The following is a 22,664-nucleotide window of genomic DNA, read 5'->3' on the forward strand; positions in this document are numbered from 1 at the left end:
ATAGAAGGTTGGGGGAGGTAATATTATTATTTTTAGGTACTAAAAATTGATATTGGACTGTAGCTGTTCTGTCGTCCTCAGCACTAAGATAAGCTGTGGAGTAATACTGAAACTGTAAGTACGGCACACAGAGTTTTATTGCAGAAGTTTTAGTAATTGGTTGGGTTATTAAACTTCACCTGTAAGGTAATGCCCATGGGTTGGCAATGGCTGGTTGTATTTTGTCACATTATAGGGTGCAGGTTCCAAGCTTTATGCATGCCAACCTTGCAGTAGGGAATTTCTTCCTTGCACCCTACAGTGGGACATGTGATGATGTTAAAAACCTGACTGGTAGCTAATGTGCCCTAAAATACATAGGTGTTATGCTGTTGTCCTTGTCAAAGAAGAGATTTAGTGATCTGGGAATATGGAAGAGTGAGCAATGCTATCCTTTCAGGCCTTCCTTAGCAAACCACAGAGATACAGCTGCTAACAGAATAACAACTCACCCTTGCCTTTGGAAGTGTAAGCTTTCCCACTGGACTGAACTGTACCATCCAGATTTCCATTGGGTGCCAACTGCTGTCTGATAAATTAATTTCAAGGAAGTAAAGTGTTTCAATAAATCTCCATGAATTATGCATAATCCTGATTAAAGCACAGTGAGATATTGGTTGTTTATTTATTTTATGTTTTGTGTTTAAGATTTAAAATAATATTAGTTGAGCATTGGTTCTGTTTTTTCTCTGCTTTATGATAAGTGCAAACTTTCTTGATATGTGATGTAACTTTCTTGACATGTGATGTAACAAGCATGCTCAGACAATATCCATATTGTACCTACATTGCGGAGATTATATTATGCTTGATCTGTATCAACAAGAATATACAATTGGGAAAAAAAAGAAAATAAAGAAAAATATTGAAAAAAATATTTAAGATATAAATTTCTGTATTTGATAGTTTAGCTTTCTTTTACCCATGATTGTTGGTTACATGTCTCTGTGGTAGCGCAGTTTAAATAAAAGATGTTACGTTGAACTTATGATGGACTTGGATATGTTATTTTAAACTAAGAAAATAAATGCATTTTAAAATGGCACACCAGCAAAGTGCTGTTAGCTAATCAATAGTAGGGATTAGTACAATCCTAGAAATGGCAACAATAAAACTTTCAATAGGAAAAGTGTTCTAATAATTCTTTAAACTTGTAATAAGACAAAAAAAGTTTAATTTATTATTTTTGAAGCCTGAAGTGGGTGTTTTCATGAGGATTCTGTTCAAGAAGTTATTATAGTTTATTTTGGCCAGATTGTCTAACTGGTTTGTGGTCCATTTTCCATAGATTCTTGCAGAGAAAAGCTCCATTACAAAGTAACAAAATATAGCCAAAAGGGTAACATTTAAAATGTTGGGCCCTGCTAGAGTGAATCCCGTAATACGGAGACTGAATGGCCAAAAGAATGGATAACATATACTAAGTCCATGATGCCATTTCTCAGAATATTCCCTTTTCTCCAAGGTATAAAACAATGAGTAAAAAGGTCACACAGGAAAATCAACTGGTTAAAAAATACAAAAAGAAAAATCTAGCAAAGCTAGACTTTCCACTGTGTGATACCTTAATGATACAAAAGGTTTAAGGTATCACACAGTGGAAAGTCTAGCTTTGCTAGATTTTTCTTTTCCCAAGGTATGACAATCTCACAGGTGGTATATATATTTTCAGGGGGTGTGCCCCCCCACAAAGAGAAGTTTTAAGGAGATTCGCTCTTCTCCTGTGTTTTTGGTCTTTTTTCCCCCAGCTTGTCAATACTCAGCATTGTGAGTGCCAACATTTCAATAGGGAGCCATTCAAAAGTCATAGCAAATTTACAAAAACTACATAAAAACTGGTGCCTTCAACAAGTCATGTTAAAATACCAGAGAAATAAGACAAACATACATGTGTATACTGTAATGATATATACTTTTTTTAGTAAAATTGTGGGATCAAAATAGTAATAAGTGTAGAATATGAACGGCCAAAGTATGTGCTTAAGGAAATTGAGTATGTGACAATCTGCATGCATTAAGATGGACTTTGTACTGCGAACTCTGAGTAAACTGTGAATAGCAAAAAAGTACTGAAAAGCAAGAGCCTGTTTGAAAGTGGGAAATGTGCCTTATATGGAAGTGCATCCAATTTTCTTTTTCTGCCTCGAGATGTAGTAATGTGAACTGCTTTAAGCCTATGGGTAAACCGCTGATTGGTTAATTGTCTTTTGTACTGATCTAATTGGTCCAGTCTATATTTTTGTGTTGTCAACAAGTATTACCAGTATATAAGCTTATGCATTTCTTTGTTCGGGGAGTCTCCCTGGTACTTTCCATGAGGCTCCCACACGTGTGTAATAAAACCCACTGAAAAAGAGGAAGAATTGTCTTGTCTTCATTTAAGGTAAAATGCTAAGTGCAACAATTGGTGCCATTTATTCGGATCTGAATTGACAACAGCTGCGGCAATTGGGGATTGAATGAAATACTGCTAGTGAATGGGCCCATGACAGAATTTTCTGATCTGGCAGTTTTTCTTTCATTTCCTGTACTCGCCTGCTTTAAAATTTGGTATTAATAACTTTATAGAAATGTAATAATTCCTCTCATTCAGTTGTTTTGAGGTAAGTGGCATGCATTTCTTTTCTGCTATTGATTGTGCAGTATGAGAGGGGTTTAAAACAAAAAACTGGTGACATAAGAGTGAAAGGAGATACGAGAGTGGGAAAAGCGATGTTTACAAAATGTCACAGCTAAATCTGTAAAAATACAGTATAGCTTACTGTGTGAAAATGGGAGCGAGTGTGGGAACCATAAAGGAGCCAGAAAGAGGTACACCAGCTGGTTATATGTATTTTCGTATGTCCCGGGACAGTTATATGTTTATAAGTCAGTGGGTCTCCCTCACTAAGGGTGATGGCAAACTTGTCTTTCATCAAATGGTGGTTTTAATAAAAATATTTTGCTTAATCTCCAAGGAAAGTTAAGGAAAAAAGGGAGAAGAATACCAGGGTTGTGCTGGGCAGCACTTAATGATTGGATGACAGAGGTGAAAGAAAGAGAAAAGGATTTGGTTATTAGTAGTCTAAAAGATAATCAGCAAAAGTTAAAAGAGCAATTGAGGGAATTCCAACACACTGCTAGTAATGTAGATGTAGTAAACGATAAATGCTTGAAGGACCCACCCTTTAAGGGGCTTTATCCTGTAAAGGAATGAACTAAATTGCAAATAACTGAATCATCAGAAGACGATAATGCCTGGCTTCCCCCACCACCGACTGCACCACCAATTGCACCCCCGCAGTATCAGCCCCCCCTTGCTCAACAAGGAGCCGAAACACAGCAGCCAGATTCTACCACTAAAGATTCTACTACTAGAGAGGGAGAACAAGCTGTGGACAGTCAGTCTAGTGAATCTGATCCAGAAACGAGCTATAAAAATAAGGGACCAAGAACTCATAGTAAGACTCATAAAGAAGCAAAAGTTGTAATGTACTTTAAAGCTAAACCCTATTATAAAGGAAAAGGGAAGCAACATTTACACCGATGGAGGCATTTTGGCCAGTTCCATGCTATAATTGACAGGGGGTATGGATATTTTGGGCCAGATAAATTTAATCCAGATTCAGAATCAGAGTCATCAGATGATGACAGATTGTTACCTTTGAGGGAGGTACCTAACCCAGCCCATGCTAGAAGTGCACAGGAACCACCGACCATTGTAGTACCTAGGGCGTGGTCAGCGGTTGATTTTCAAGCCATTACCAAATCACTACCGCCTATCCGTACTAATCCAGCTGAGTTCCAGCATGTGCTGGCGGGACATATTTGTTTACAAAATCCTACAATAGAAGAAGTCAGGGCAGTTCTTCAGTACGCCATACCAGCTGATCTGATGAAGCGAATGTGGGGCCATGCTAATGTCCCTACTCCGATTCCAAAACATGATGCACAAGGAGATAATGGATTTGAAGCGGTCAGACAGTGTATAGTAGATGCTATTGCAGTAATAGTCCCACCCACACCCAACTGGTCCAAAATCAAGTCAGTTCTTCAAAAAGAAGACGAACCTGTGGACGAGTATTTAAATTGTCTCACTGAAGCCTTTGGGGCTTATTCTGGTTACCCAGAACCCACCGAAGGGCCGGCATAGAGTGGATTGTCGGCTGCCTTCATAGATGGGCTACGCCCACAAGTACGGGATAAGCTAAAGGAAGTATGTTTAAACTGGCCTAGTCTCGTATTGCATGAATTAGTCACACAAGTGCAATAACTCTCCAACCACTTAGCACAGGAAAAAAAGGACTTACAGGAAAAATTGATTAAAGCACAGATTCAGATGTGTACTGCCTTCGGGCAGCATGGACGGAGAGGATGAGGATGGGGAACAGGGAGAGGTGGACACCAAGGGGCAGGAAACCAGAATAGACAAAACTGGCAGGAAACACGATCAGTCCCACCCCAAAGCTATAATAATCAGACGGAGTGTTTCAATTATGGCCAAGTAGGCCATTGGAGAAATGAATGTCCGTGTCTGGCTGAGCAACCTGCCCCACCCACTGAGACATCACCTCATTGGAATTCTAATTGGACCCCATCCAGTCGGCAGCCATCACAATGAAGGTTCCCTGAACAAAGACAACAGCAGTTGTGCCCTTTCATCCCTGTGGATCAAGATGGACCACATGTTATGTTACTTGTCAAAAATAAACCATACCCATTTTTAATTGACACTGGAGCAATCAAATCTAAGCTAGCTGGCGAAGCAGCAATAAATGTCCCCCTCTCCAATAACACAACTAGAGGGGTAGGTGCCTCTGGTATTCCTATTGAATATTCTGAGACCGTCCCAGTCCCAGTAACTTTGGGACTCTTACAAGACAATCATGCATTTGTAGTAGGACCTTCAGCACCTTTAAATTTATTGGGGAGAGATTTGCTCTGTAAGATGGGAGCAACCATTTTCTGTACAGCTGAAGGAGCATATTTACAAGTACCTTCAGATAAACAAGTTAGTATTTTGGCTACTTTGGATGAACCTGTCACTCTGCAAACAATATGTATGCAGTCTGACCTCGATAAAAATAAGCATTTAAATTCATTACTCCCTCATCTATGGACCACTCATGATAATGATGTTGAGTTTCTGATTTCAGCCATACCTGTAAAAATAACCTTAAAACCCAGAGCAAAGTTACCTCGGCTACCAAAGTACCCTTTGATGGCAGAGGCTACATCTGGTATTGCCCCCGTCATTTCTGCCTTGGTACAACAAGGAATTATAGTACCTACAACAAGTCCATGTAATACTCCAATTGTACCGGCAAGGAAACCTGGTAAACAAGCTTACAGATTTGTGCAAGACTTGCGAGAAGTCAATAAAGCTGTCTTGCCTGTTTTTCCAATCGTACCAAACCCAGCTACGATTTTAAGCTGTATCCCACCTACAGCATGTTGTTTTACAGTTATAGATATCTCATCAGCTTTCTTCTCTATCCCAGTACATTCTAATAGTCAGTATTTGTTTACATTCACTTATAAGGGCCAACAGTATACTTGGACACAACTACCCCAAGGCTATGTAGAATCTCCAACCCTATTCTCTAGAGAGATGCACAGACAGCTGCATGATTTACAGTTACCACCACGTTCAGTATTGGTCCAATATGTAGACTATAGTCTTATAGCTTCACAAGATACTAAGTCTTGCCTAGAGGATTCACTTCTAGTTTTAAAGTTTTTAGCTGAATGAGGTTTTAAGGTAAATAAATCTAAACTGCAGTTCTGTCAAGAAAAGGTACAATACCTGGGATACATAATTTCTATGGGTTTACGTCAAATACTTCCAAGTAGAATTACCTCCATTCAGACTGCCCCCCCCCCGCCCTGTAACTCAGAAACAACTCAGGGGGTTCCTCGGCCTAGCAGGTTATTGTAGACAGTGGGTGCCCAATTTTTCAGAAATTTCGGCCCCTCTGTTACAGCTTCTAAAAAAGGAAGTTACAGATCCTCTGCTTTGGTCCCCTGAACATACTGATTCACATTATGCCCATGGTGTTGTTCATGATTTTGGTACCTTGTGGAAAGAAAGGGGGGTTTTGACATCCTCTGGGGCACCGATTAAAAATTACCTGTATATTGATCACCTCTTACAGGGTTTAGTATTACCTTCTAAAATTGCTGTTGTCAAGTGTGCAGCTCACCAGTCCAATGACCCCCTAGTAGCTAAGGGAAATAACTTGGCTGACTGGGCTGCCAAACAGGCTGCTCTTTCACACACTGTCCAGGGCAATTTCTGCAGCCTATCTTACAAATGGTTACTTTTGACACTCCTGTTTTAAAAACTTTACAAAGTGAAGCATCGGAATCAGAAAGAAAAACATGGCTGGCCCAAAGTTGTTTCAAATGCTCTGATTCAGTTTGGCAGCATCCTGATGGCAGATTATTTTCCCCTATATGTATGTTAAATTCTCTTATAAAAGCATATCATTTGCCAGCTCATGTAGGGGTACAAGCATTAATCAAACAAATCCAGAAGGATTGGTTCACCCCAGGACTTTCTGCTTCTGTGCAACATTTTTTGAGCACATGCTCCATTTGTTTACAGCATAATATTTCAAAAGGCACTCTGGCTCCCGCTCAACCAGTGCCAAAACCAATGGGACCATTTTGTGCCTTGCAGTGGGATTTTATTGAACTCCTACCTTGTACTCATTTTAAATATGTTTTGACTGTTGTTGATATTTTTTCGGGGTGGTTAGAAGCCTACCCATGTGCTAAAAATGATGCTATTTCAGTTGCTAAGAAATTGTGCTATGAATTGATACCTCATTTTGGTGTTCCTTGTCAAATATACTCTGACCGTGGAATGCATTTTACTGCTAAGTTAGTTGAATCACTGTGTACGATGTTAGGCATCACTTTGAAATTTCGTTGTCCGTGTAGACCTCAGGCATCAGGTATTATTGAACGAATGAATCAGACCTTGAAAACTAGAAGCTTAACTTGGGTGCAGGCCTTACCACTAGCCTTACTTTCTATGCAAGCACAACTGCATCCTACTAAAGGTCTTTCTCCACATGAAATTCTCATGGGTCACCCTCTGCGTATGCCCATGACACCACCACCACCCCTTTCTGAATATGATGCATTTGATAATGACATTCTCTTGTACTGCAAATCTCTTGTTTCCTTCCTACAGTTTCACCATCGGAAAGTAGCAGCTGCTCAACATCTTCCAGATCCTTTCCTGTCATCTGCCCTACAACCAGGTGATTGGGTTTACATTAAGTCCTTTTGTAGAAAAACAGCGCTCCAGCTGTGCTGGAAGGGGCCCTTCCTGGTTCTTCTGACAACGTCATCTGCTGTGCGGCTGCAAGGATCTCCAACCTGGATCCACATTTCACATGTCAAAAAAGTTGTGCCATCCAAAGACCAACAGCCTTTATCTTTTTCAACTCCAGATTCTCCTCCCATTGCTACTTGTACTCACAGTAGAACTGTTCCAGTATCTGACGATGTCTAACATCTACCCTTTTGGAAAACTCCAAACTCCTGACACTATGCAGACTCAACAACCATTTCCACAAAAATATTGGACAGCCATTTTCGTGGTCATTCTTGTACTGTTATTTTTAATGTGGCCATTTTTATTTCCTGCTCCATCGAAGCATCACACCAAGCGAGCTATTTGGCACCCACTTTTCAACACCTACCAAGCTATCAAATATGTTTATGCTTCTTCATTCAATGTTTCTAACTGCTAGATCTGCACTGCCATTCCCTCCGTACATGGGGGATTGTCATTGGCTGTGGCTCCACTAAGTATCATTGACACATGGACTAGCTTACTCGACAATACTGCTAACATTACATCCAGTAAATCTATTGCATTACAACTTTCTCTCCATCGCAATGGCATTCTGTGTTTCCAACGAAATTACTCAAGTCAACATCATTGGACTCGGAAAATGGGACAAAGTGTCTGCAACACGACAGTCGAATACCATTGCAATTACACAGAAGGAAACCGCATAGCCTCGGGCTGTCAAGTCTCATTTGATGCCATTCAGCCGACATTGAGAAATGCCTCATTACTTGGTTCTCGCAATATCATATTTCTTGCCATATTCCATGGCATAACTACGGGCAGTGACCATTCTTCAAACGTTACCACCCTGGTGCAGGACTGTTATTTTATATGCGGAAGAAAGGCCTATAAATGGCTACCAGAAAACTGGTCTGGTAGTTGTTTCTTAGGTTATTTAGTCCCAGCCATTCGACATACATCTGCTTTACCTCAAGGAAAAATTCAGAACGTTCAAGAGGTTAAAAAACCTGCCAATCTGGTAGGCCAAGTTGATGCTTCATGGATTTATCATCATGACTTAGCTCATGCTGGCACCAAAGGACTATCTCATATGGACTTGGGTGATGACGTCATAACGTGGGCTGGTATAATTCCAGCATACGGAGCAGTAAAATCAATTTGGGAACTGAGAAAACTGTCCAAATTGCTTGAAGTATTAAGCAAGGCCACATTTTCTGCTTTAGAACTAGTGACTGATGAACTGACTGCTATGAGAGCTGTAGTCCTCCAAAACCTTATGGCTCTCAATTTCACCCTAGTGACGAAAGGTGGAACGCGCTTTAATCCAGGAGGAGTGTTGTACGTTTATTCCTGACAATCAGCACGAAATTGAAAGTCATCTCGAATTCATTTAGAGAGTCTCCGAACTCTCTAAGGCCAAGGAGGCCAATAACTCAACATGGACATGGTTAACCAACCTGTTCTCAGGTTGGGGAGGTGGGCTATTGAAGTTAATTTTATTAATCGCAGTTGTTGTTGTGTCTTTCGGCTTTTCCCGGTTAGGGGTTGCCACAGTGGAACTCCAGTCTGCTAATGATTGGCAGTAGATTTTTACATGCCGATTTGCTGGCCCTGACGCACAACCTTCAACGAAGGTACGCCCATTCACGCATGTCTCCACACAGAAGATGCTCTAGCTGAGAATCGAACAGGACAACGTCTTACTGTATTAGCTCTTATTGCCTTTCTTGTTGTGTTTTTAATCAAAGCATTGATTTTGAAATTAATGTCTTTTAAGACTACTAAAAAGGTGCCAAAGTTTTATATGCCTGCAGTCATAAATATGGATGATGAAATAAAAATGTGTGACAATGTTGAAGGAACCAGCCATATGGTTATGTTAGACTTAGGGCAAATGCATGGTAGACTAAATGGTGATGCTTACACAGCATCAAATGGGGGATTGTAGAATATGAACGGACAAAGTATGTGCTTAAGGAAATTGAGTATGTGACAATCTGCCTGCATTAAGATGGACTTTGTACTGCGAACTCTGAGTAAACTGTGAATAGCGGAAAAGTACTGAAAAACAAGAGCCTGTTTGAAAGCAGGAAATGTGCCTTATATGGAAGTGCATCCGATTTTCTTTTTCTACCTAGAGATGTAGTAATGTGAACTGCTTTAAGCCTATGGTAAACCACTGATTTGTTAATTGTCTTTTGTATTAATTTAATTGGTCTAGTTTATATTTTTGTACTGTCAGCAGTATTACCAGCATATAAGCTTATGCATTCCTTTGTTCGGGGAGTCTCCCTGGTACTTTCCATGAGGCTCCCACACGTGTGTAATAAATACCACTGAAAGAGAGGAAGAATTGTCTTGTCTTCATTTAAGGTAAAATGCTAAATGCAACATAAGAGGTACAACAGAAAAACAATTTCCACTTTTTAGGTTTTGGAATGCCACTCTGGTCATAAAAAAATAAGTCTAGATTAAATAAAGTTATGGAAACTAGTTGCTTTTCTTGTCAAATCTTCTGGATCTAACTATAAGCCCAGCTTATTCTCATAGACTGAAAGCAGTAAGAAAGTATTTTTTAAAATAAGTCATAAAACTAAATAAGAAAATTGTGACTAAAATACTGTATCCTTAAACAATGAAGGGACCAACTAGTCAGCAGGCCACAGGACGTAGTGAACTTTCTTATAAAAAAAAGGTGTACATTTCATAGTAAACAAGAAATATTTCAGATGCCTGGTGACTTTCTACACAGAATCATATTCATTATATTTAACAAAATAAGGATGTGAAAATGTTCCTGACCTGTGGTGACAGGGGGTAGTGATATCCATTCACAAAGGAGTGGTGCACATTAAACTGTGGAACAGAGTCATAAAGAAACTGTAGCGTGAATTTAAGGAGATTTTTTTTCCATCTGAATCTTGTGCCCTCATTTAAAGAAATAACAGTAGTACTTGATGCAGGAGCAATAATTAAGGGTAGTGATTACCAGTCTATTCCAAAATGGGTTACCAGTGGGTGTTCCACATGGCTCTATAGTTCTTTTTGCATTACTCTGTGATGCAACATGGGAAATGGACTATGGATAAGCAAATATGCTGCAGAGTAATCATGTAAGTAACATCTCATACTTGTAAATATGACTGTATGCATTTTACGAATGTGAGTATGGAAATAAATCACATAGGGCCATAGACACCAATATCCACAACAGCAGAATGAAAGAAACAGAGCTAAATTAGTTGAAGTAAATTGGACAGAGCAAATATGAAATAATAGAAAAACTTTGGGGTTCTTCCCATAGAGAGTAATAATTTTATGAGTTTGAAGTATGTTCTGCTTTGCAAATATCTTCCATTATTAGAATTGTATTGATAAATATGAACAACTAAACAAATTTAATATAATAATAATAATAACAGTAATACTTTATTATTATTATCATCATTAATCCATAGTATCCCCTTACACATCTATATAAAGTAAAGCATAACTGCACTAAATTATACAATAATGTGGTAAAACCGCCTAATAATGTGCCAAAACTGATCCACTTAAAAGTCCATAAACATTAGATATATAAAATGGAAAAGAAAAAAAATATAATTTTTCATGGAATGACTTTGTACCTGCTGCTGTTATAACAGAAGCACTTAAGAACAAAAAAATTACTGAAACCAAAGGAAAGATAGCATTACTTATTCAAATAACCACCCTCTAACTGCAGCGTTAAAGAGAACTACTACTCGTAAACTTGAAATATAATACAAAAAAATAAAATAAAACCGTGGAAGCAAAACATGGCTAAAAGCATAAAAGTTTTATTCATTGTAAGTGCTTTCACACCAGTATAGGCCACTTCATCAGACCATAATAACAATTAAATAACAAATTAAAATACTTCAGCAAATCATGTAATGGTAAAACAACCAATCATGACACTGAGCACAAAATACAAAGTAGCATATAAGAATACTTATTCAAAGTTGCTAATCATTCATTTCCTTAAACCTCATGCCTTAAGGACAGGTCTTAAAGGAACCTTTCCAGTTAACCGTAGTTCCTTGTCCGCTTGCAACTTAACTGTGCACCATAATTGATGTTGTTATGTTATATTTTTAAAATCACTTAACCTCAAACTTTCCGCTAACTGCTCAATAACCATGAGTTTAAAAATATGTTGATTATCATTCTCCATAATGTGTTTGGCAAGTGCATTCCTATCATCACATCTACGTACCCAATTAATATGTTCCTTCAGTCATTCTCTTAAAGTGTGATTAGTCTTGCCAGTGTAAAATGACAAGCATTTGTTACATTGCACTAAATAGACTAGATTACTAGATGAACAATCTGCCTTCATCATGAAAGAGTGCCTTCTATGAGAAACAGGGTATATGAAATGACTGCTGATGTTAATGTAAATGCAGACATTACAGGAGTTATACAATGACCTACCATAGCCATCAAATGATCACTGTCCCCCTGATCTGTCATTATAGCAGAGGCATCTCTTCAAAGATTTTTTATTCTTAAAGCAAAAACAAGGCATCACACATACCAGTTGGCGAATTTTATTGTCAGCTAAAATAATCGGCCAATTTTTCCTTAATACCTGACATATAATATCAATATACAACCACCAACCAGAAAACCTTCACTTGACTTCAAAGAGACATCAAAAGAATTTAAACCAGAGATGAATGTAGATTTTCTTTTATTGTACAATCATACATTCTGGTACCTCGGCCATTCGCCTTCAATGGAACAATTTATTTAAAAAAAAAATCACATCCTTCTATACCAAAAAAAAAATTAATTATATACAATTAACCAATCGATCAATTATTATGCACAAAAAGCTGATTCCTTTAAAGTGCAACTACATAGTGCAACTGTGAATGAACCATGTCTCTTTGAAATATAATATCAATATCACTGGTATAATACAATGAAATCGGAACCCGTCTATCATTATGAGACTCTTTAGGTCTCGATGTTTCACATTCTTCTGTTCTAGAGAAATAGGGCTTTCCATTACCCAGTCTTAGTCTACTCACTTCAAAATTAATATGGTCTACCTCAATTTTATTATATCCCTTCTCAAGAAATTTATTTTTTAGCATTTTAAGGTTTTGTTGAAACTTATCATTGTCATTATTTTATCTGGATATCATCATCCCTTGCCCTTTAACAATGTGCCTATAAACATGCCCTGGGTGCGTGCTGTTCCTATGCAATATATTATTCCTCTGGCGTTCCTTTCTGAAAAGAGCAGTACTAAACAATGATTACCATTCATTGACATCTTACATCCAAAATGTCTATTTATTTCATCAAAAACCGATGAGTGAACCTAAAGAATGAGGCAGTGGTAGGAATATATTGGACAAATTCTCGTAATAAGTCAAATGACCCTGTCCATAATGTAAAGACATTATCAACAAACTAATGATAAAATTTTATATAAGGGATAGCTTCATTCCCATTTAACACATTCTCATTCTCCCACTGAGCCAGAACCATATTGGCATAGCTATTGGCACAAGGAGTGCTTATAGCTAAGCTGAGTTTCTGCCAATAGTATTTGTTATCATAAAGAGAAATATTATTCTCGGCACTCTGAGTCCCCTCTGTATTATCTTAAAATGAAGGTAGGCTTCAAAATGGAGGTGCTGCCACTGTAGGCATTTTAACTTAATTCATTTTCAAGTTCCATGGCGGCAGAATCAAAATATCCTATATCATAGCTGTTCAAGTCCACTTGAATGTCAATTTGCGTAGTCGGTCTAGTCAAAAGTGGGTTATTCTGGATATTAATCATCTGCTCAAAATGTTCCATTCACTTCTTCCAATTCAAATAATCTGGATTGAAATCTAGTCCTATATCAAAGACTTCAGCCATGCTCCACTGGGTGCCCAAACTAATAAATATGTAACAAAACCAAAGCACCACTAAGCAGGTAAATGATTCTGCTCAAAAGTAGAATGCAAAAAAAAAAAAAAAATGAAACTACAGAAGTGAAACACAGCTAAAAGCATAAAAGTTTTATTCATTGGAAGGGCTTTCATGCCAGCATAAGGTGCTTCATCAGACCATAAAAACAATTAACTAACAAACAAATTAAAATACTTCCACAGACATGTAATAGTAAAACAACCAATCACAACACTGGGCACAAAATACAAAGTAGCTAATAAGAACACTTATACAAAGTTGCAAGTCATTCATTTCCTTAAACCTCATGCCTTAAGGACAGGTCTTAAAGGAGCCTTCCCATTTAAACCTAATCCCTTGTCCACGTGCAACTTGACTATCCAGCGTAATTCATGTTGTTCTGCTACTTTGTATTTTGTGCTCAGTGTCATGATTGGTTGTTTTATCATTATAGGATTTGTCAAAGTATTTTAATTTGTTTGTTAGTTAATTATTTTTATGGTCTGATGAAGCGCCCTATGCTGGAGTGAAAATGCTTACAAGGAATAATGCTTTTATGCTTTTAGCTGTGTTTTTTTTTTTCTGAGTTTTATTTTATTTTTTCGCATTCTATTTTTGGTTGCTGCAGAACCATTTATCTGCTTAGTGGTGCTTTTATCTTGCTACAAACTTGAAATATACCATGGGCTCAATTCCAAAAGACCTACTCTCAGAGTAAGTGGCTACTTACACTGACAGCAGGGTAGGAGCAGGTCTTTTGGAATCTGGTCCATGTAGCAAACCTATTTATAGACGGACCTTACATCGAAGTAAGTCACTAACACTGCGAGCAGGTCTTTTGGAATCAGGGCAGACTTACACTGAGAGCAATTCTTTTGGAATCTGGCCCCATAACTTAAATATGGGACTTATTCTTGCCACAATAACAAAAATATTTGCAGGAATTATAAAAAGTATCATAATTTATGAAAAATAGTCATTAATGTAAATGTCAATCCAAAGTGTGGGAAGACTTGGGCGGGAGAGCAGAAGTCAGATGTAAATACGATTGTGGTAGAATGTGGAAGAGCAAGGGGAGGGAGTGGATATGAAGTGCAGAGACTTATAGGGTGAAGAAGCAGGGTGTTGTGAAAGAACGACTACTATGTCAAGGAAGAACTTCTGTCAGTGAAGGTGTAGAGAGGGGTGAATATGATGGGGACATTTAAAGGGTAACACATTGGGAGAAGTAGGAAGTTATGAATAGTATGGTGAGAGTTCGGAGGTTAAATGATTTTATATGGGGAGGGGGTAGATCAAGCAGGTCCAGGGAATTCCAGAGGTGAAGAGAGTATGATGCTTTCTTGGTTTATAGGTTCTTATTAAGCACACTGCAATTCTTGCATCATTAACCTCCTATCCAGCTTAGTTTTAAAATATGTAATGTCTGTGATAAGACTCAAGATCACAGGGGAGCCTTTGAACCTCATCTCAGGAACTGAGTTTGGATTAGCGCTACTGTTTTGCTAAAGGTGCCAGAAGGAGGACAGGAGGGATTGATTCCTAGCCTTCCTACATGCTAATTCAAAATCACACCCCCCATGACCCATTTTCTAAGGTTGTTGCATCTACCTCTGACTTCTGCAACCATTTAAACCACCATTGATAGAGAACTCCAGCCCCATTTAGCATACATATAACGTAACTCTTGAATAAACAAACTCAATACAAAGAGGAACACACTACTTGCATCACAGGATTCCTCACCTCCCACTGTAGAAATCTGCTTAGATAGGCCAACAAATAACTCATCACATCATAGGAAGACTAAAGCAGGATGCCAACTAGAAGTAGCCACTTATTCCAAGGATAACATTAGGTCTTTTTAAATGATATTAGTGGGAGGAGAAGTAACCACCAGAATTGCACGAGCTCCATTCAAACAATACTAGAGAGTCTGATCTCAAGCCATACCCAATATCCTAGTTGACATATTTAATTCCAGTTTTATCCTTTCTCCTCACCACATGTTCCTTCCCTTGAATCAATAAATTCTCCTTCCCTCAGAACTTACTATGCGCTAGATCATAGAAGCTCTATCCAAAACCAAAAACATTAGCTGCATAGGGCTAGACAATATAACAGTCTTTGTCTTAGCTAGTACAAAGTACCACACTGCTGAACCCCTGCTAAATGTTTTAACCCTTAGTCTTCTACAGGGTATGTACTTGGCCCTTGCAAAATGTTCACCATGGTGCTTTTCCACAAGGATGATCCATCAGAGTCCCTGCCAAATACCACCATGTTAGCCTCATCAGTAGCTTCTATGAACTCAGGGAATGTTTCCTGGTCAACTTCAAAAATAATGTAATTTCTGATCCACAAACTCTCAACCCTAATCAATTTGGCTTTGTGAAAAGTAGATTCTGTCTCCGAATTGTTTTTTTTTTTTGAAAGTGTTATGTGTGCCACTGACAAAGGTAATTCTGTTCATATTGTTTATGTGTACTATACTAAGGCTATATATATCATTCTCTTCTCTATATTATTGACAAACTCACAAGTCTGAACAGAATGCCATATGTTACCCATTTGGTTGCAAAATGGCTCTACAATTGAATACACAGAGTAAGAATATGTGGTCCCTTATCACCTAAGGATATCATAACCCCTTCATTCTTCCCTTATTAAGCAAGTCATAAAATGCAGTTCCCCATTTAGAATGTACCACTCCAAGCACATTGCCCCAAAAGGGAAAAATGCAATATTTTCTAATGACAGATATCAAATGAGTAAGTTTTCTTAAATACCTAGAAAAAATAAACACGCTCTTGCTTTTCTCTGTCTCATACCACCTTGTATGTAGTGATTTCTGCCTCGCCTTGTGAGTTATGACAGATGCTGCCCTACTAGAACTCTTCCACCTCAGAAGTACTGACAATACTAGTAGCACTCACTCCAAAGACTTCAAAATTTGGTGCAGCAGCAGCATGCACAAGATCTTTTGAGGAGAAAGGTTCCTTTTCTAAAGAATCCTGTACCTATGGAACAGGCATTCCTTGCATGTCAAACAATGTAACAGATTGTCCTCCTTCATGCTCTTCCTTATTGAATGGTTGCGTACCCACAAATGTACCCTGGAGTTCATGAATAAGCTCTATATGGCTGCCTCTGCCACTGCCACCAGCCTACTAAGAACCTAAAAACCTAAATGCATTCCACTTTTATTGCCATTTGTAGATTACTATACAGTAGATTGCAAAATATCACAGCTCCAGTCGATTACTCCCTCCATAAGGTATCTTGGAATAGGGCTTATTAGTGTACAATAGCACTGTTTTTGCTATGTGACTCTTCTATTTCAGTACAGTCTTAAATGTTGGTATTCTCATCTCCTCTAGCTATGTTGTGTAGTGTGTTGTGTTACTAGGAATTATTTAAAGGATTCACCTGTACCATATAAGAACTGGAACTTTTCATGGTTAGATCTTGCATCAAAATGAGCAAGGATATTTAGCTGCAGAAGTTGCTGTCTGCACTAAAGATCATTTCCAAATCTTGTACATATTAAATACTCAAATAAGCAATAACATAAACTAAAACTGAAAAACAAAAGGTACCATAATAAATGGATGTTAAATGTGGTCTATATGTTGAAGTTGCTTTGTGTTTTTTTGTTTTTCATCCAAAGCTTTACTTGCATGGTGAAATTGCCAGATATTAGGCTGATGTAATCACATCCTTCTTGCAGATGAGGTGTATATCACAATTAAAATTATAACATAATTCTAGAAAAATGAAATAAAAACAATAAGCTGTATTACAGCATGCATATTGCATACCACTCCAACACATTCATGCTTTAAAGTTGTTACTCTTAGCAGGCCGATGACGTAATTCTGTGGACTGACATCTGAAATGACAGGTCAGAAATGAAAACAAGGTACAGAACGAACACTCTACATACTTCAACAGCAGTAATGTGTAATAAGTAAAAGTAGAGTCAGTAAATATTCTAGCCGTGACGTGTTCATTGTGTGACTTTATTTTTGCATTATGTTACTAGTCATGCTGTTTATACAGAGTGCCCATTTCCCCTTAAATGAAAATCAAGCACCAAAACACAGCTATTTTAGTATTCCAAATGCACACAAGAAGTCTAGGCTTGCTTGCATTAAGTATAGTTGTATTCTAGCAGACACAGAACAAATTTAACAAATATTTAATTTCCCTCATGAACATATGCAGAAGCCGAGATCATAAGGCTTCCGCACCCTGATCCTCATTATCTGTTAACGTCTTCCTCAGTTACATACTGTGAAAAGCATTCACATAGCATTTGGTACTGAGCTGTTTTAAATGTCTTATTTCTCATTGACATGCAATTTTATGTGAAAATAGGGCTAAAGGGACACTGAACAGCAGTGACCATTCCTGTAACATAAGAATAGGATGCAGCCATGACATTACATTTCAGTGTTTTGAACATGATCTTTAAAAATACTGTGATTTTGCAGCAGCAACTAAAATGAGCAACATCATAAGTTGACAAACTTCTATCTTTAACTAAAGCTTGTAAAACTGCTAAAGGAAAGGTGACAAATATTTATACTGACTCCAGGTATGCCTTTTGGGTTTTTACAATTTTGGACAGCTTTGGAATTAGAAGGAATTTTTAACATCCTCAGAGATTAAATTTAAGAATCTTTGAGTATGTTTATCGACTCCTAGAAGCTCAGATTCTTCCTAGTTAAATTGCTATAATCAAATATCAAACACATCATTGAGATATGACTTGTTATTACTAAGGATAACAGTTTAGAGGATTGTGTGACAAAGCAAGTCACAAGTTCAAGTCCTGCACAAGCTAACATAATATACCAACACTTAATAATATATTTTTAATTTCAGCAAGATGAAGCATGAGAGAAGGAGAAAGAAAAGTGGATTCAAGTCAACTGTAGAAAATCTCCAGATTACTTGTGGAGTCATCTGAAAGGAACAGTAGTGGTGCCAAACAAATTACTTCCTTGTTATGTGAGAACTTACCTTCCTTCTCACATAAGTAAACAATGTCAATTAAACTTGATCATCAAGGACTATTTTGCACCTCTTGTTCTTCTGTGACATCTCAGTACATACAGACCTGTACAGTGTGTTTCGAACTTAGCATTTCAAAAGGCATTAAATACATAACTGCATCTCTGCTGCCCCACTGGGGGTAATAACAATGATTCAAAATATGAGCTTGTTTTAGTTGTATGTTTACAAAACCATTGTGTTGTGGTAGGTGCTATCACAGTTGGCAAAAGACTATTGTGGAAGTCCATTGCCAGGCTTGGGGTACCTAGTACTTGTAACTCAGATCAGGGCATCCACTTTACCATGCAGATAGCAAAGACATTATGCAAAGTCTTTAAATGAAGTTGAAATCCCACAGTCTTCTGGTATTATCCAGGAAGTTAACAGGACCTTTAAAAATAGACTGGCAAAAGTTTGCAGTAAACTGAATTTAAAGTGGTTGGATGCCATGCCTCTGGTCACATTGTCAATGTGAAAAACTATGGACTGTACCAGAAAATGAAGACCCCATAAAATCATCGTAGGAAGGGCTATGAAAATGTTTACAACTTGAATTAAATTTAATACGGAAGTAAGCATAACTGATGCTTTATTGCTTTCATATTGCTTAAACTTGCTTCTGTTTTACACACATTACATATGAAGACAAAAGCAACAACTCTAAAATGCCTGATTCATATTGCCAAGATTTAAAGCCTGCTGACTTGATTTATGCCAAAACATTTCAGTGGAAATCTAAACTCAGTCCTCATTAAAAAGGACTGTATCACCTTCTTCTCACCACTCAAATTGCTGTGCATTGTAAAGATTACATACTTAAAGTCATGCAACCCATTATCAAATGACTGCAACAAAAATTCATCCCCTGCTTGAAAAAAAATGACCATCATAGAAATTATGATGCTGTTTGCAACTACTCTCATCTTAAAATGTGTGATTGTCTGACAATCAAACTTTAATAACCTTCTTGGACTGCTTTACACTTATTATACGTTGACTTACAATCATATCTCTCAGCTGTCCAGATTTTCACAGACTGTCCAGATTTCTGCCTCATATGTTTGGTCTGTTTCTCATAAAACTGTGGTTTTCTAGCAAATCTTTGAGAACTGAAGTCAGAAAATAATAGCAGACATTTGAGTTTCAGAATTTATATCCTTCAGAAAATTAATGCTAATGCAAAAATTGTTATTATATCTACTGCCTAAGTTTGTAAGAGCAATATTAAAAAAATGTCCCTATATTTGGACCTTTGTTAGCCCATTAATTGTGGCTTTGTCCAGATTTATTGCTTTAAGAGGTTGAGAGATATACTTACAATGTAAGTTGGGTCGTGGATAAAAGGGGTCAAATTAATTCATTAATTGATTAATATGGAGATGCAATAAATGTGAGTGACAATGGGTATATGTGTTTTCTTGCAAATCATGGGCCATGGGGTTCCTATAATTTTAGTGCCACTAACCTTAAACAAGATATTGGAACTAAGCAGTAGTGATTGAATAACACAAAACTTCTCATCTCATGAGATTGTGAGATTCCCTATTTGATGGTTATATGTAGTAATAATAATCCAATGCCAGTATATATTCTCAGATGAAAATACAATAAAGAGAATTAGACAATCTTGTTGAGTACCCAAAATATTGTAGCCTGGTATATAGTCAATCTATCTGTGACCAGGTAAATTCTCCAGACTTAGCATTAACAATGAAAATCTCATTGTCCTTACACATTTAGGATTATACTTTATATGCAAGGACAACACTTACAAATTGCCTAGAGAATGGAGTGTCAAATGTTATTTGGCATATATCCTTGCTATTAGATATTTAAATGTATTACCAAAGGTTAGGATAGAATGTATACAAAAGCAACAACTTTATGTGTCACGTATGAATCGTGGCAATTATATTATTTCATGAGAGGGGATTTTTACTTGAATAGAGCAGAAAAAAGTGATTTGGGCCTCTATATGTTATCAAGTCTTCTATAACTTTTAAGTAATGTCACCTTTTTATCCATGACTAGATTACAACTAAAATAGCAGCCACAAGGGCAGTGGTCATGCAAAACCAGATGGCTCTTGACTTTGTACAGTCTAGTAGAGGAAAACATGGACTTTAATCAACCAGAAATGCTGTTCATATATTCCTAATAAAAAGTCGATCAGAAATCATTTAAAAGTAATACAAAAAGTAATTAAAAAAGAGTAAAGTCCCTCCTCCATGTGACTTGTAAATTACTTGGTTCAGCTATGCATTTTCAAAGTGGAGAGAAAACAATCATAAAGGTTTGTTGGTAATATTTATAACACTTAGTTTACTTGCTGAATTATTTTCTGTATGCATAAATCTTTTAAGTGAATGCTTATGTAATTCCAGGTATTCAATGCCTACAATCTAAAAAGCACACCCTTTAGATATAATTGATAAATCAGTTTATAATGAAAAAAGTATCACTGTTGAACAAGATTATTACAGTGTAAAATAATATGTCAGCCTCAGTAAAATAAACCTGTAAATTACAATCTCAAATGCAATTAGCAATACAAATGACTAATTGTACTAATATGTGATGACAATAAAATAATGTTGAGAGGGACATAGTAGTTCTAAAATTGAGTTTTACATATTTTCTTTCCTAAAATGCTCTGCAGTCTCAAATTACAGGCTACACGTGAAGGTAGGATATGCTAATGTGGGATTTATTGGTGATGAAGTAAAATGAGTTAAAAACAAATTAATGCTAAATGTAATTTAAATGTTTTATAGTACACTTTCTTAGCAGAGATGCACTGATTTTTTAATGAACTAAAGGCAGATGCGCTTGAATATACTGACCACACAAAACAAAGATGTTTACTATAATACAGATCTTTAAAGTAACATGGTAAAAGTGCTTGCACTCACTGACTGGTAAAGTGTAAACCATCTAAGATATATATATATATATATATATATATATATATATATATATATATATATATATATATAAACTATACAAAAGGTGCTCAAAAAGTAATGTTAGGCAGCATGACATGTTCACATAAATATGTAATCTCTTCTTGATTTGTCAATTAAAAATTATGTATACACCTTGGACCGGATTACAAAAGACTTGCCCTCAGTGTAAGTAACCACTTCAGCATGCCTACAGGAGGTCTTTTGGAATCTGACCCTTAGTTAAGTCTGTTTATAGATAGGTCTTACACAGAAGTAAGTCACTTACATTGAGAGAAAGTCTTTCATAATCAGGACAGGCTTACCCTGAGAGTGACTCCTTTGGAATCTGGTACCTTATGTCTCATCAGAATAAGTTACATACCAAAACATATTGTCTCCTTTATTCAGGGAAGCTGGATTTTCATTTTTTCTACCTTCTTTCATATATGTGGAGTTTAATAAAGTTCTTGTTTAGCTAAAAAATAGTTTCCTTTACTTAAAAAAATGTATCTTTATTTTAATGTTCTATTTCAATTTCTGTATGTTGGCTGATGAGTTTTGCAATGTATATCCTCTTCACTGTCACAGAGGAGATGAAGCCTAATCTGGTACTCAGCAGTCAATGGGCAGAGAACTAATTCTGGATGTGACACCAGTCTATCCCAAGAGAAATAGATTCAGCAGGCACTGGGAAGAGACCTAATCCTGGATGTGACACCTGTCTATCCCAGAAGACATAGACTGACAAGGCACTGGGCAGAGACTTAATCCTGGATGTGACACTGGTCTATCCCAGGAGACATAGATTCAGTAGGCACTGGGCAGAGACCTAATCCTGAATGTGACACCAGTCTCTCCCAGGATACATAGGTACATTCACTCACACACCATACACTAAAGGGCAATTTGGAAGATGCAAAAAAATAGTATGAAATATTGTATGTATACCTATGTGATAAAACTGACCACTGTTACTAAATACTAAATGTTCTTATAGAAATGTACCCTGTGGTTTTTTTTGTCATAACTTATTATTACAGTATGTGTGTATGATTTTATTTTCTGTATTTCTGCTGACAGAAACTCACTACAAATGGGCCACAACCCAGTGGACACTGCAATAAGCAAAACATTACATACATACGTACGTATATACATACATTAATAAATAAATGAATAAATAACAAACAAGGACAATTAAACAAACAAACAAACTCTGTCCAGTTCACCTATAGCATATCTTTTGGTTGTGAGAGAAACTGAAATGTCTGGCAGAAAAAACAAACAAACATGAAGAGGGTATGCAGACTCAGTACAGAAGGTATTCTAGGAGGAACTCAATGGGAAGATCAAGCATTGTGAGAGAGAGTAA

This window comes from Protopterus annectens, chromosome 5.part0 (assembly GCF_019279795.1).
Source record: "Protopterus annectens isolate FY-2018-M chromosome 5.part0, PAN1.0, whole genome shotgun sequence".
NCBI classification, from domain to species: domain Eukaryota; kingdom Metazoa; phylum Chordata; order Ceratodontiformes; family Protopteridae; genus Protopterus; species Protopterus annectens.